The following is a 14989-nucleotide window of genomic DNA, read 5'->3' on the forward strand; positions in this document are numbered from 1 at the left end:
TAACTACCGGTTTGAACTGGGACCAGCACAGTCATTAGTACCCACCTGGGACCCTATTTTGTTGTATGCTGCGGTAGCAGCCTTAACCTTTTAAGCTTACAATAAACTTCAGTGCATCTTCTTTTTTGGGTCTCCTAGATGGTTGTAGTTCCCATCAGTAGCAGCAGTCTCCAAGCAACCTCCACCTCAAAGTGCTGCAATATAAACACCTAATGAGGGTGGCATCATGCACTGGGGTCAGAGTGCAACATTCCTCGCAGCACCCCAACCAAACACAGGATGAGTAGGAAGCTGCAACATCTCCTCCCACACTTCGTGCAGGATGTTGGCTCTTCCAGCACATCATTGTACGTTCACACCTCTACACTGAGCTTCAGTAAAGGTCAACATTTTGGGAGAGGCCAAGATGTTAGAAATTCCTGTCCATTTGTCATAACATCCTTTCAATAAACTGCACATTTTTAAATGTTACTTGACCACATTGTTTGCATTTGAGGCTGAGCCTGGAGGTCAATGGTAGCATTTGTGCCTCTGGGAAATTGAGTGGAGACAAGTTCTTGTATTGGAGTGCAAGAGTTGACATCCAGTTAATATGGCCTCCACATCATCTAGATGGTCCTCCTTGCAAGAGCTGGGAGTCAGATTAACAACCAGTCCATATAAAATGGATCTGTTACCGAGACAACCTCGAGCATGGCCTGCTGGATGTAAAAGCAATGGATGAAACAGCTGTCATGTGCCACTTGGTTTGGAAGAGGAAAATGACAATCATCCACTGCCAACACTACTGCGTTTCTGATTCGTATTGATCTCTCATTACAATCACAGTGGAGACCAGTAACATTTGAAAGTAAATTTAAACATGGTTATTATCTGAAGGAATTACATCAAATAAATGACATGTTTTAAACAAAAACTTTAATTGTTCATGAGTTAAAGAAAGCAGTTACTAACTTTGTAAATACATACTTCAAAAACACAAATCTCAATAGATCATTTTTTATTCTATTTCCATTCAAGAGTTCCCCTTACTTTACAAGGAGAGTGGTTTAACATCTCTTGGGACAAAACCAATGTGTGCCACAATCCTCAGGAATTCACTCTTATCCTCCTCAGTGTTCCTGGTGTTCTCAGAGGAATTAGATTACGAGGTAATTTCACTCGCATCCAATTCTCCTTCACCTGCTCACAATTATGCACTGCCCTCATTGCATTCTTGCTAAGTGACTCAAAATGAGAAACCACCCCAAGTTTCCGACAGGCCTCTTCTAATTGTCCCAGCTGCTTTGCAAATCCAAGCTGATTCTCCCTCCCAATGGATCTCAAAGCTGTTCCCAGGTGACTGCTGGCTTCTGTGAGAAATCATATCCATATAAACCATAAACCGAAGGTATCTCCATGGCAATTTGGCAAAACAAGGATGCCCAAGATAAACGCCCTGGGGGTAAGCCCAGACTAGCAGTGTGGCACAGGTGGAACATCCATGAGAATTATCACCGGAGAGATTGCGTTTCACACTTTCCCCAACCCTCACTAGCGACGTGCACTCGATTTTGTAGATTTCCATGTATTTAAATATTATCAGCAGACCCCTTTCGCCACATGGCACCCTCGTCCATCACCGGCATGAGTTACAACAGGTTGGGCGTTGTGAGAAGCAAAAGGCGGGTGTGGGTAGAGGGACATGCCCCTGACACAGGTTTGGCACTTTGAAAACTTGTGCCAGGAGAAGCTCTAGTGGGAGTGGGGGTGGGAGAATGATGCTGCAGATACTCCTGTGGTGGAGGAGCGGGTTAGCACTGTGCTGGGGTGGGCCCTACTGGGAGTGGTAGTGATACCCCGTGGTGTTGGTGGGGGGGCCAGTAGGCTGGTAAGGATTGTCGTGGGGCGGAGAAGGAAGAATCCCCATTATCTCCATGATGGGGGCTGGGAGCTGTCAGGCTGTAGTGCTGATCAGGGCATCTTTTAAAGATGGCACCCTGGTCTTTGGGGAGCCAGTTGCCAGTTCTGAAGCCCCACCCTGAGTGTGGTGCCGTTAACCATGCCCAAGTTTTTCTTTCCCGAAGACGCTCAATATTTAGAGAGAAGACTGACCCGTACAACTAAGAGTTAACCGCCGGTTTTCAATTGGAACCTGACACTGCCAAATTCTGGTAAGGTTCTGCCGACTAATTCTCTCTAGTTCCCAAATTTTGCCTTTGTTCTAGGAAACCTCAAGAATAATTTAAACCCCTTATTGAGACAGCCGTGAGCATCTCTGCCAAGAAGTTCAGAGAGGTAGCCCATTGTTTAGTTTCCAATACTTCCCACTGTAACTTTATTAAACAAACAATCTTATACCATTCTTTGATTTGCAATTATTTTAGATCTTTTTAACCAGCATCTAAAACCAGGCATTTTCATTTATCTTCATTTTCCAAAACTAAAAAGGTGTACATCTAAAGCAAATCAATCATGAAATTAGATAGTTGACCAATTTGCAGTCAGCCTATGAACTACCCATCTTCGATTCTTTGCTCAAGTACACATACCATGCAATAATGACGGTGGCATAGTGGTTAGCACTGCTGTCTCTCACGCCAGGGACCCAGGTTCGATTCCGGCCTTGGGTGACTGAGTGGAATTTGCATGTTCTTCCAGCATCCGCGTGGGTTTTCGCCGGGCGTTTCATTTTCCTCACACTGTCCAAAGATGTGCGTGTTAGATGAATTGCATGGGGTTACAGGGTTAGGGCAGTGGGAGAGTGGGCCTAGGTAGGTGCTCTTTGGAGGGGAGGTGCAAAGTAGATGGGCCGAAAGGCCTTATTCTGCACAACAGGGATTTGATGAACCACGTCAGTTAGTTTACTGCAGCATTAGTTAATTAAGCCGATTATTACGGTCCAGAAAATTCCTCAGATGGTCACGTTTTGAGCACAGATGGAAAGTATTTCACTTCACTTCACCCAAAGTCTCTGATACAGGCGCTGCCTCTGATATTAAAGTGGGTGAGAGTGTTTTATAACATGTTCCTTCCTTGTTCAACATCAATTAAGGCATTAGTCAAATTCCCCAGTTAAGCAATGCACAATTTGTGTCTGCCAAGTCTAATGCAGGTTTGACAGCAGCTCGAATCATCTAGCTGTACAGTAGAGTGAGGCTAAATGCAGCAACAAACACATTCTTGCTGTCAGCAGCTGCACTTACTACTGGAGTAACAGTTTCGGTTAAAGTGGAACAAGATAAGGGACATTAGAGGGGAAAATAATTAAGAAGGGTCGGATACCTTCGTAATCCACACAACCCATATACTGCCACAGGGGTGTGTGATAACTTAAAAATTATTAAACACTGGGTCAGGTTAGTTGGAAGCAGATACCCAATATTGAGAAGTCTAGAATGAGGGGACATAAATATAAGATTAAATGTAAGGGTTTTTGAGCAGTGAGCAGCAGAAACGGCTTCACATGGAAGTTGCAGGGCTTTCAACTTCAAGGTTAATATTTGAGGCATAAGCCATTCGTCAAATACTTCCTCCTCAGTTGAGAGTGCAGAGTCGGAAAGGTCCGGACTCCACAAACTCAATTTCGCTGAAATGATCCCTTATGCTCCAATTCACATTCCGTGGGGGTGGGAGGAGAGATGGAGGGTGGGGGTTGGAAAGAGAAAGGTTGGTGATAACCGGAGTCACAGGGGCTGCCGTATGCAGAGGCGGGTTGTGCGCAAGTCTCGCCAGCTCGGTGATCTGAGACTTTGTCCCAATTGTGGAAGAGAACAAAGAAAGAATCAAAAGACATCCCTCTCACCAGTCACTCAGTGTCACGCCCCATTCATGCCAACTCATGCCTGCCAACCTGTGCCCCTCTATTCACCCCCATAGCCCCTCACAACTAACCTATATTACTCTACCTGTCCAATGACCCTTTCACTGGCCCCATGCTGTATATAATGAGCCCTTAGGCTTCTGTTAACAGTCGAGTGAAATCACATTAGGAGTTTATTTTGGGGATATCTTGATAGATTGACAGTTCCAATGAGTTTATCCACTCTTCAGACACATTCAAGCCTACTTTGAACAACTCCAAACGTCAACTTACCTCTCCCAAAGAGCACCTAGGCTCTCCCAAAGAGGTGTATCTGGAAAGGGTTCCTTTCCTCTCCAAGTGGTTACCCTACATCGCGGTAGCTTAGATGTCTTTCTCTAATGTCTAAAGGCCACGAGTCGTATTTTGCACACCCTACTAATGAAATTTACACATGTTTGAAGGCACCTACACATTGGAGGCAGATGCACATGCCATGAACCTTAGATGTACAAACTGCAATCCACTCCCATCCCCGCTACCAATCCACCCACAGGCAGAAATGGGTGCCGGGTTCAGAGCCTCAGGAATCAGGACTTTGGTACCATTTTGGCCAAATCAAAGCTCCATTCCATCTCTTTTTTTTTCTTTTTATAAATTTAGATTACCCAATTATTTTTTTCCAATGAAGGGGCAATTTAGTGCAGCCAATCCACATACTCTGCACATTTTTGGGTTGTGGGGGCGAAACCCACGCAGACACGGGGAGAATGTGCAAACTCCACACGGAGAGTGACCCAGAGCCGGGATCGAACCTGGGACCTCAGCGCCGTGAGGCAGCTGTGCTAACCACTAGGCCACCGTGCTGCCCCTCCATTCCATCACTGTGAAAACTCAGACCTACGTAAACATTTAGAACCAGAATTATGGAAATGTAAACACAGGTATTCAGCCATAGGACCCCTACACTGAACCTCTGAAAGAGCACCTTACCACCCCCCCCCCCCCCCCCCCTTGTCAAATCATCCCCACATCCTTGGCTGATCTGGTTATCTGATGGAGTGATCCAATTGGCCCCATCCCCCTTCACTTTCCCCAACACAAACCCATTCAAACAATCATCCAACTAACTTTGTATTTACTTCTACCACCTTTTGGCAATGCTTTTCCGATCACAGCAACTTCTGTAAACCATACATTCCCCTCCTTTCACCTCTGGCTGGGTGACCTTAATATCCCCTGATTAATGACCTTTCTGCTACAGAAACTAGTTTCTCCCCCGCCCCCATCTGTTTTATAAAAATCTTTCATCATTTTGAAATCTCTGGATTAGAATGGGGCCATTGGCGTTTGCTCAGGCATACATTCCTAGAAGCAGCTAATGAAAACTCACTGAGTAACAAAGTAACAACTCACTAAGTGCCCCTCATTTAGAGGAGGGTTACAGACTACTGTAATACCAGGAATAAACAGGTTGTTTAATCAGAAAGGGTTAGTTTTTAGAAGAGTTGACTTGATTTAAGAATAGAAGATCCTGACCATATTGACCAGGTGGATATGGGGAAGGATGCTTCCTCTTCTGGGTGAGGCAGGAGTTAAGGGGCATTATTTTAAAATTAGGGGTCAACCTTATAGGACAGATGAGGAGAAATGTGGTTGACTCTTAACTGCCCTCGGAAATGACCAAGCAAGCCACTCAGTTCAGGAGCAATTAGGGATGGACAATAAATGCTGGCCCAGCCAGTGATACCCCCATCCCCCCCATCCCATGAATACATTTTTAAAAATGGTTTATTTTAGAGGGTTGTATGACTTTGGAATGCAAAAATAAATAATGGTTCAAAGTAAAAGGTCTATTACTGGGGGAGTAGTAAAGAAGCAAAGGATGTGCAGAGAGCAATAAAAAGAAAAACACAAACTGGTCAGCACCTGCGGACAGTGAAACCTAACTAAATGACTGGGATTTTCCCATGGCAGGGGCAAGTTGGCAGAGGGACCCCTACCGCAGAGCCCAGTGGCTAAATCTACCAAATCACATATCGGGCTACTTAATTATGCAGCTGGGGATTTACTGACAAATCACGTGGCAGGATGCGTCCAGCCATTACATCTGGGTGTCATATTTAATAAAGGTGCCTGGACAGCTACTCAATCATGCTGGGAGATTGGACCTAGACATGACTGCTAGAAAACAACATCTGAATTCCTACAGTGCAAAACAAAGCCATTTGGCCCATCACGTCTGCACGGCCCTCCAAAAGAGCATCCTGCCTAGGGCCACACCTCCACTGTATCACCGCAACCCCACATCTTTGGACTGTAGAAGGGAATCGGAGTACCTGGCAGAAACCTATGCAGACACGGGGAGAACCTACAAACTCCACAGGACAGTCACCCAAGACCGGAATAAAACCCAGGTCCTGGCGCTAACCATTATACCACCTCCACTGGAAACCCTTTACTGTCGAGGACAGGAGGGCGTATTCCAGAGTGGTCAATGCTTCTTCTCCACTTTCCTGCCTTATCCCCATAACCCCCAATTTACTTAATGATGCAGTTTCTACAGAGAATTCCACAAATTCACTGCCCCGGAGATTAAAATCCTCATCTGTCTTAAATGGGCAGCCCCTTACGTTAAGATTATGCCTTATGCTGATCCTAGACTCCCACAAGGGGAAATATCCTCAGGATCCACCCTGTCAAGCCCCCTAAGCATCTTGTATGTCTCAATAAAGTCACCTCTTAATTCCTCTAAACGGCAATGAGTACAGGCCCAACCTACTCAACCTCTCCTCATAAGAAAATCCCTCCATACCCAGGATCAAACTGGTGAACCTTCTCTAGAATGCCTCAGATGCCAGTATATATCTTTATAGGTCGACAGACTTTAAAAGTCTAAAGATGACCATTGTCGATTGTTGTAAAAACCTAACTGGTTCACTAATGTCCTTTAGGGAAGGAAATCTGTTGCCTTTACCTGATCTGTCCTATATGTGACTCCAGATCCACAGCAATGTGGGTTGACTCTTCTAATGCCCTCAGGGATGGGCAATAAATGCTGGCTCAGCCAGTGACACCCACATCCCATGAACAAATCAAAATAAGAGACGAAAACTGTTCCTAGTATTCCAGGTGTGGTATAACTAGTGCCTTGTACAGTTTTAGCAGGACTTCTATTTTTTAATCCATTCCCTGAAATAAGGGTTTTTCCAATTCCCTGCTAAACTTGCATGCTAGCTTTTTGTGATGTGTGAACGAGGACCCCAAATCCCTCTGTGCTGCAGCTTATGCATTCTTTCTCCATTTAAATAATATTCAGCTCTATACCCATCCTATCCATGTATTTGTCAAGATGCCTTTTGAAAGACGTTAATATATCTGCTTCCACAACTTCCCCTGGCAACGTGTTCCAGGCACTCACCACCCTCTGTAAAAATCCTGCCTTGCACATCTCCTATAAACTTTGCCCCATGACCTTAAACCTATGCCCCTGCTTTGGCAGCACAGTGGTAGTATCTCAGAAATTAAAGGAGCTTGCGATTCCACTATTCAGGTTCTGTTGTTTTAGCATCAAATTGTGGCCGTTTTCTAATGTTTCAGCATCAGTCGTAGCTTTGGGCCGGGATTCTCCGATTTCCCGGCCAAGTGTTGACGCCTGCATAAATACGGAGTGGTGCACAGCGCCGTCAATGGGCCTCCTGGTCCAGCGATTCAGCGGCCCACAGGGCGCCAGCATGACGCCGGAGTGCGGTGCACACTTCGGCGCCGATACGCAGTCCTGCAGTGCCGCCGCGGGTCCACGCATGGTGGCCATCTCTACGCCGGCACCGCGCAACCTGGCAGAGCCCTACAGCGGGCCCGCGTGGAAGGAGGTAGGCCCCCCTGCAGATCGCGGGCACCCGCCAATCGGTTGCCCCCGATCGTGGGCCTAGACGCTGTAGAGGCCCCCACCCCGGAGTATTATCGCCCCGCCCCCCACTGTGGCCACGGGTCCGAGCTCCTGCCGGGTGATACCAGGTTGGAACCACGCCGGTGGGATTCGGCAGAACTCGGCGGGAATTTGGCTGGTCGACCGCAGAGAATCGCCGCAGGGGACTCTTTCAGCAGCCCCCGACCGGCGCCGTGCGGATGCATTGGCACAGCTTCTCTGGTCACCGGAGAATTGCGTCCCGGCGTGGGTGCAGCGTGGCGGGAATTTCCTGCGTCACCGGCCATTCTCCGACCCGGCACGGGCGTAGAGAATTTTGGCCTTGTTGTTTGATGGTCCCTCATCAATATCAGCTTTGGAGAGGTCCCTCACCACCCATGTCTTCCCTGGCCACTTTGTCTGTGTCATCTGAAGTATCGCTTGAGTGAATCCTTTTAACTAGCTGCAATCTCTCACAAGCATCAACATCAATCAATGAAGATTTCTCACCCTCTGCCACCTTGAAGTTGATGGGTATCTCAATTTTCCCATTCTTCACGACGAGACAGCCTCTCAATCCTCTATGATTTTGGGTTTTTTCTCTCAACACTTTGCACACATCTGCAATCATTATAAGACTGTTTCAATTTGGTTACTGGAAAGTTGCGGATAAACGACACGGTGCTACAAAATGGTCCAATCTACCACAATTGGAACAATTTTCGCCTCTTGCCAGACAATTTATTTTATTTTATTTTTTTTTTTTTACTGTGGGTGTGACCAGTATGTGCACGTCAGCACGCTCGTGACGTCACAATCAAAGTAGCCACAGGCTGTTGTACGCAGTTTTCTTTGCTGTGACTCAGCATTAATGGAGTCAGCCACATTTATCAATATTGCACTCTTTTCCTTAGCCACAAATTCACAATACTTGTTCGATGCCCGTTTGCTGGCCTTACATATATTTATAGCATCTTAAAATCAACAATACCAGTTTTCTCAACATGTTTGTTCATCATTTATTCCAAACACAACTTGGTCATGCAGCGTAGACTCAGAGGCCGAGGCAAAATTACAGGACTGCACTCAAGAGCTTGAGAACTGTGACAAAGGAACCCACTGACCATCTCCTAAGCTACAGACTTTTGCGAAACCTGTCACGCTCATATATCTCATTCACCTGTTTCTTACAGTGTGTGTCAAACCTTTGGAGCACCATGCTGTATTTATTTTTTTCCTCATCTGCAATGAATTCAAACGACTTGAATAACTCCAATACTGGCAGTCCAGCCAAATTTAGTAGGAGAGCTATCTGATGTTGGTCTGATGCACTTTCTAGCACTGAGGCAGAAATAAAAACTTCATATTGTTGCTTAAAGAAAGCCCAGTTCTGGGGAAGTTTACCGTGCATCTTGAAGTGGTCAGGCCTCTTGAAGCCTTCCATATTCTGATCAGTCTTTACTGTAGGATTTCTGAGTTGTAGCTTCTGGATTGCTTTCTTCAATCTCCAATGCTATTCCAACCGAATCTAATTATTGTTTCTTTCAAGGAATAGACACCTGGTACCATGTGGTGTTCTTTGTGTTGCTTATTTAGGATGGTTGGCATAGTGTTCCACAAAGGCCACAGTATAGCTTTTACTTAAACAAAGCTATGATTTTATTTACAAAACTAAACTGTTTCAACACTTGGTCCTTTTAGAATACAGAATTGATTAACAACATGAAACTACACTCATCTACTGCTAATCTCACTACTGGTATAAAACTATAATCTAACCTTCTCAGTATCTGCTCTTATGACCTTCACTAGCTGTCTCCTGCATAAACTCCTCTCCCAAGGTCTAACATCATTGCTTTATGTAATAGTATCTGCAGCTCCCGCTAGTGGCTATTCATGGTACTACATTAACCCTTGTATGCTGATAATTATGATACCACATCCCCCTGGTGACTGACCTATCCCCTTATGGGGAGTAGAGATGGAGAGTGGTGAGGAGAGAGGGAGAAGCGGCTCGTGTGGAGGGTAAAAGTGGGTGTGCTGGGGAAGAATGCGGTTAGCCACATGTGAATTAAATGGAGGCAAGAGTGTTACAGATCAGTGCAACTAGATCTCTACATTGATGATTTTGTTCTATGTGAATGGGGAATCTGCTGAATTCCCAACCGGTGTATGCAGATCCAGAGAGATCATCGAGCCCTTGGAGCTGGAGAACTTTCTGAAAATGGGAAGAGAGTCCCCAGACCCTTATAATTCCAGGTAGTTGTAATTTGGCCAGTAAATTATTTAATGGACTATCTGTAAAAAGGGTACTCTGCCCCCATCTGCAGTAGTTTCTGATATGAAGCTGGAATGTTTATACCCCTCGAAGTCATAGAATTTACAGTGCAGTCGATAGCCTAATCATTAGCAAAAATGTGTGCTGCCTTCTTAATTAAACTCATATTATAAGTTTATTTTTTCTTCCAGTTGTTTCTATTTTTTCAAAAAAATGATACTAAGGGACTTCCATAGTCCGTTTCCAATTTGCAATAAGGGTACATTCCTATAATCATGTTCAATTCGGATTTTCTCAGCTAAGTTTTCGGAATGTCTTCTTAACATACAGGGAGAAAGGATATTAAGCTGCACCATCATGACTTCACTGAAAATTTATTTGTTAACAAATAAAACGATGACGAGCTATAATTTGTCTGCCCTAAAAATCCTTTGCTAGATTTAAGAGTAATTAAGAGAGAGGCCCTAGTAATATCTTCTGCCTGGTACAGACGAGATCAGTCTTACCATCCAGATCTGTCACGTCAGCGCTGCCCATGTTTGAAAGCTTCTGGGAAAAGATGACTGTCCATCAATCTGTGTCTATTTTCCCAATTCTACAGTATAATGTTCTAAATATATGAATTCTACCCATTATTCTTCATATATTTTCACACAACACAGCATGTAAGAACTGCTCAAAGTATTCAATAAACTGTTGTTGTTCCAAGTCCTTGGTCACCAGTCATTGGAATCCAGCACTTCTGGCCCCATCATGTTGAGGAAAGTGCAGATGATTTTGAAATGGGGTCTAACCAATGTTGCCTGTGAGATCCCAGTACTGTGGACTAATGTGAAATTGATGAGATTCTGAACACATTATGGCCTGACTGACAGTGAGATTGTATTGAGCAGTCACATTTCCTGAAAGGAAACAGTTGTTAAGCGAGACTGTATTCTCAAATTGGAAAAACACACTTGTCCCTGCAGATATGGTGCAAACGAACAAGAAAATCCTGGCCAAGCTTTTGAGCAAACGCAGTAAGCGATGTGGAAGATCGGTGATGAAGCCACAGCCATGAAAACAACAGAGAAAGTTTCAAATTGCCAGGAATTCCTGAGGCAGCGGAGCTGTTTCTCTGGATTTCAGAGAGATCCAGGTTCACAGTTTCAGAAATTTAGATGCTACAGTTGCCATGGTAGCCACCAACCATCGGAATGCCCAATTTTGCAGTAAAAAGTGCTGAGCCTGTGGGAAAGTTGATCATGTCCAGATGACATGCAGGAAGAGAAAAAAAAACGCAAGGCTCTGGGTCACGGCAAAGCTCCAGGTCACAGCCATATGTCAGGTCAAGGTGATCTAAATCTAGTCCAGGATTCTGAAAATCCTCAATACGCATCTGATAGATATGGTAACAGAAGTTCATATTATCGAGCAGGAAGGTCAAGTGTTTGCTCAGGGATGGAGAAAAAAACCAGCACATGGAAGGGGAGTGTAAAAGATGAAAATACAATCCCAGCACCCAATTAGAAATATAAATCAGAGATTTACAACCTACGTTTATCACGGTCACAGCTGCAGCCATGCTGGTTACTGCTGGAGGGGAGTACAAAACGTTCACATTGCATTCCCTTACGCAAAACTGGTGTGAAAAAGATTACTTATTCCAATAACAGTATTCTCGTGATAAACTAAGTGAGTGTTGGAATATGATGATATATCCTATTACTCGTCATTGGAAAGAACAAAGCCTCCCGATGGGAAGGAATTGGATAAGTAAATACAGTTATGTACATCACGGATCAGTTCGAGTATGTCCGTGATTTAGGAGACGCTCAGAGTGGTCTTTGAGCAAGGAGGGCCAAATGATAAAATTAGTCTTCAGTACAATATTAAACATCTTAAGTCAGCAGATCATGCAAATGCAGAAATTCTCTTGTCATAAATACGGATTAATTATTAACCACTGAGTTACCTGTGAATTACTTTACAAAACACAAACAACATGCCAGAGAAACCAGTGAAGGAACTCGCTAAGATCTAGTGCTCAGTAGCTCAATTATGTCCTCAACTGTTAGCTTGAAGAGCGAGATGATGAGGATTGTAACTTCATCAGGAGCGCACAGGGAGAGTCCTTTATGAAAGCAGTAACAAAGCTATTATTATCGAAAATAGTAGAGCTATTGAAGAGTTGGTGAAAAGTTATAAAGTGTGCCTCAGGTGAGAACCGATAAGGTTCCTTTCATTGCACGGTCAAACACAAAAAAAAGACTGGTGTCAGATAATGCTTCACTATTTAAGTCAGAAGAGTTTGAAGTATTTCTTAGTAAGAATGACGTCACTCTAACACTATCATATCACCCAATATCGGTGCTACAGCCAGATACTGAAGAGGCTTTTACAAAAGATTTCACTTGGTTACAAGGTAGGCTCCATGCGAGTTCCATACTACTAGAACATAGAACGTAGAACAGTACAGCACAGAACAGGCCCTTCGGCCCTCGATGTTGTGCCGAGCAATGATCACCCTACTTAAACCCACGTAACCCGTATACCCGTAACCCAACAATCCCCCCATTAACCTTACACTACGGGCAATTTAGCATGGCCAATCCACCTAACCCGCACATCTTTGGACTGTGGGAGGAAACCGGAGCACCCGGAGGAAACCCACGCACACACGGTGAGGACGTGCAGACTCCACACAGACAGTGACCCAGCCGGGAATCGAACCTGGGACCCTGGAGCTGTGAAGCATTGATGCTAACCACCATGCTACCGTGAGGCCCCTTTGAAACTGGCTAAACAATTTTCTGTGCTCTTACAGAACATGTTGGGCACATTACAAGTTAAGTGCTTAGACATGGTCCTAGGAGAAGGCTTAGTTTGCTCAAGCCTGACATCAATTGCAAAGTAAGAAAAGCAAAACAACATGAAGATGTTAACGAGGGATGAAACTGTTTGGTGCTGGTCAGAATATCATGGTGAAAAGCCATTGAGGTGATATGTGGGAGTATGTGATCAGTTGTTGTAGGGAGAGAGAGAGAGAGAGAGAGAGAGAGAGAGACTTTTTCAATGTTGTGTTGATTTTCTCTTCCAAGCAAATAATACAGGAGAGAGTGATTAGCCTCCTACAGATCAAATTCCTCCTTCTGCAATCTAAAGTGAAAGGCACACAGAAACTGAAGGCTCGTCAGTATCACAGTACCCAGCTGGGGAGATAATACAGGGGCCTAATCTCATGGCCTGGGGACATGGGTTTAAATCCCACCACGGCAGCTGCTGCAATTTAAATTGATGAAACCATATGATGAAATTGATGAAACTATGGGTCACCTATGCCCAATAGGGAAGGAAGTCTGCCATCTTTACTTACACGTGACTCCAGACCCACAGCAATGTGGTTGACCCTTAACTACCCTCTGAAATATTAAAGGGCAATTAGGGATGAGCTCCGGTCTTGCCAGTGACACCCACATCCTATTAAAGAATAAACAAAAAGTGCAAACTGATCAGTGTTTTGACAAATCAATCAATGTCACAGTCTAGCCATTAATTGGAACTGGTAGTTAAAGAGAAAGTTTAGGTTCGACACATGTTGAGAGAGCAGAGTCAATATAATGGAAACAGAAGGAGATACCCAGACAGAAAGAGAAAGAAGCCATTGAAAGTTGTGGTTAAGGAAAAACAACAAAGAATTCTGTAGATATTGGGCATCAATAATTTGATTGTGGTGTGAGAGGGAGAGAGGGAGAGAGAGATGACAATGTCCTCTACACTAGCATGTGTGAATTTGTGCCAAGATTGAGAACTGTATCGAGTCATGCTCCAGTAGTACAGATCCCCCAGGTGGCAGGGGTACAGTGATCTGGAGGGACTTGGCTGAGAGTACTATGGTTTCTGGACCCAGGAAGCATCAGATCAAACATGGGGCCAGGAACCCTCCTGTTGATTGCCATCTACCAGCCCCTCTTGAGATGATCATTCAGTACTCCACCCTGTTGAATACCATTTGGAAGAAGCACTGAAGGTGGCAAAGGCACAGAATGTACACTGGACAGGGGACCCCAATATCAATTGTGAAAAGTGGGTAACTCAGTAGCACCACTACGGACTGAGCAGGTTGAATGCTGAAAGCCACAATTTGCCAGATTGGCTCTGCCGTAAATGGGGAGAGAATCAACAAGAAGGAAAAACCCTACTGGACTTCATCCCAATCAATTTACTACCGCCAGGTACTAATGCGAAAGAATATTGGAGACAGTGTGAGCAATGCATCAGAACATAAGAACACAAGAACTAGGAGCAGGAGCAGGCCATCTGGCCCCTCGAACCTGCTCCGCCATTCAATTAGATCATGGCTGATCTTTTGTGGACTCAGCTCCACTTTCCGGCCCAAACACCATAACCCTTAATCCCTTTATTCTTCAAAAACTATCTATCTTTACCTTAAAAACATGTAATGAAGGAGCCTCAACTGCTTCACTGGGCAAGGAATTCCATAGATTCACAACCCTTTGGGTGAAGAAGTTCCTCCTAAACTCAGCCTCAAAATAAGGGGAAGTAGATTTGGGACTATGTCCCCTAGTTCTGCTTTCACCCACCAGTGGAAACAACCTGCCCGCATCTATCCTATCTATTCCCTTCATAATTTTAAATGTTTCTATAAGATCCCCCCTCATCCTTCTAAATTCCGAGTACAGTCCCAGTCTACTCAAACTCTCCTCATAATCCAACCCCTTCAGCTCTGGGATTAACCTAGTGAATCTCCTCTGCACACCCTTCAGTGCCAGTACGTCCTTTCTCAAGTAAGGAGATCAAAACTGAACACAATACTCCAGGTGTGGCCTCACTAACACCTTATACAATTGCAACATAACCTCCCTAGTCTTAAACTCCATCCCTCTAGCAATGAAGGACAAAATTCCATTTGCCTTCTTAATCACCTGTTGCACTTGTAAACCAACCTTCTGTGACTCATGCACTAGCACACCCAAGTCTCTCTGCACAGCGGCATGCTTTAATATTTTATCGTTTAAATAAT

At 44.6% G+C, this 14989-nt stretch overlaps 1 protein-coding gene across 3 annotated transcripts in view; it reads right to left on the reverse strand.

The window, feature by feature from the left end:
- The window catches only part of LOC119954185 (G protein-activated inward rectifier potassium channel 4-like), a 52961-nt gene that overhangs the window by 21495 nt on the left and 16477 nt on the right, over positions 1 to 14989 (reverse strand). Inside the window, exon 2 of one of the 3 annotated variants that reach the window (XM_038779182.1) lies at positions 8199 to 8309. The exons of the other annotated variants lie outside the window; for them this stretch is intronic. The gene's annotated coding sequence lies outside the window, so the exon portion shown is untranslated. The remainder of the gene's footprint in view (positions 1 to 8198; positions 8310 to 14989) is intronic. 3 annotated transcript variants of the gene reach the window in all.

The sequence above is a fragment of the Scyliorhinus canicula genome, chromosome 19 (assembly GCF_902713615.1).
Source record: "Scyliorhinus canicula chromosome 19, sScyCan1.1, whole genome shotgun sequence".
NCBI classification, from domain to species: domain Eukaryota; kingdom Metazoa; phylum Chordata; class Chondrichthyes; order Carcharhiniformes; family Scyliorhinidae; genus Scyliorhinus; species Scyliorhinus canicula.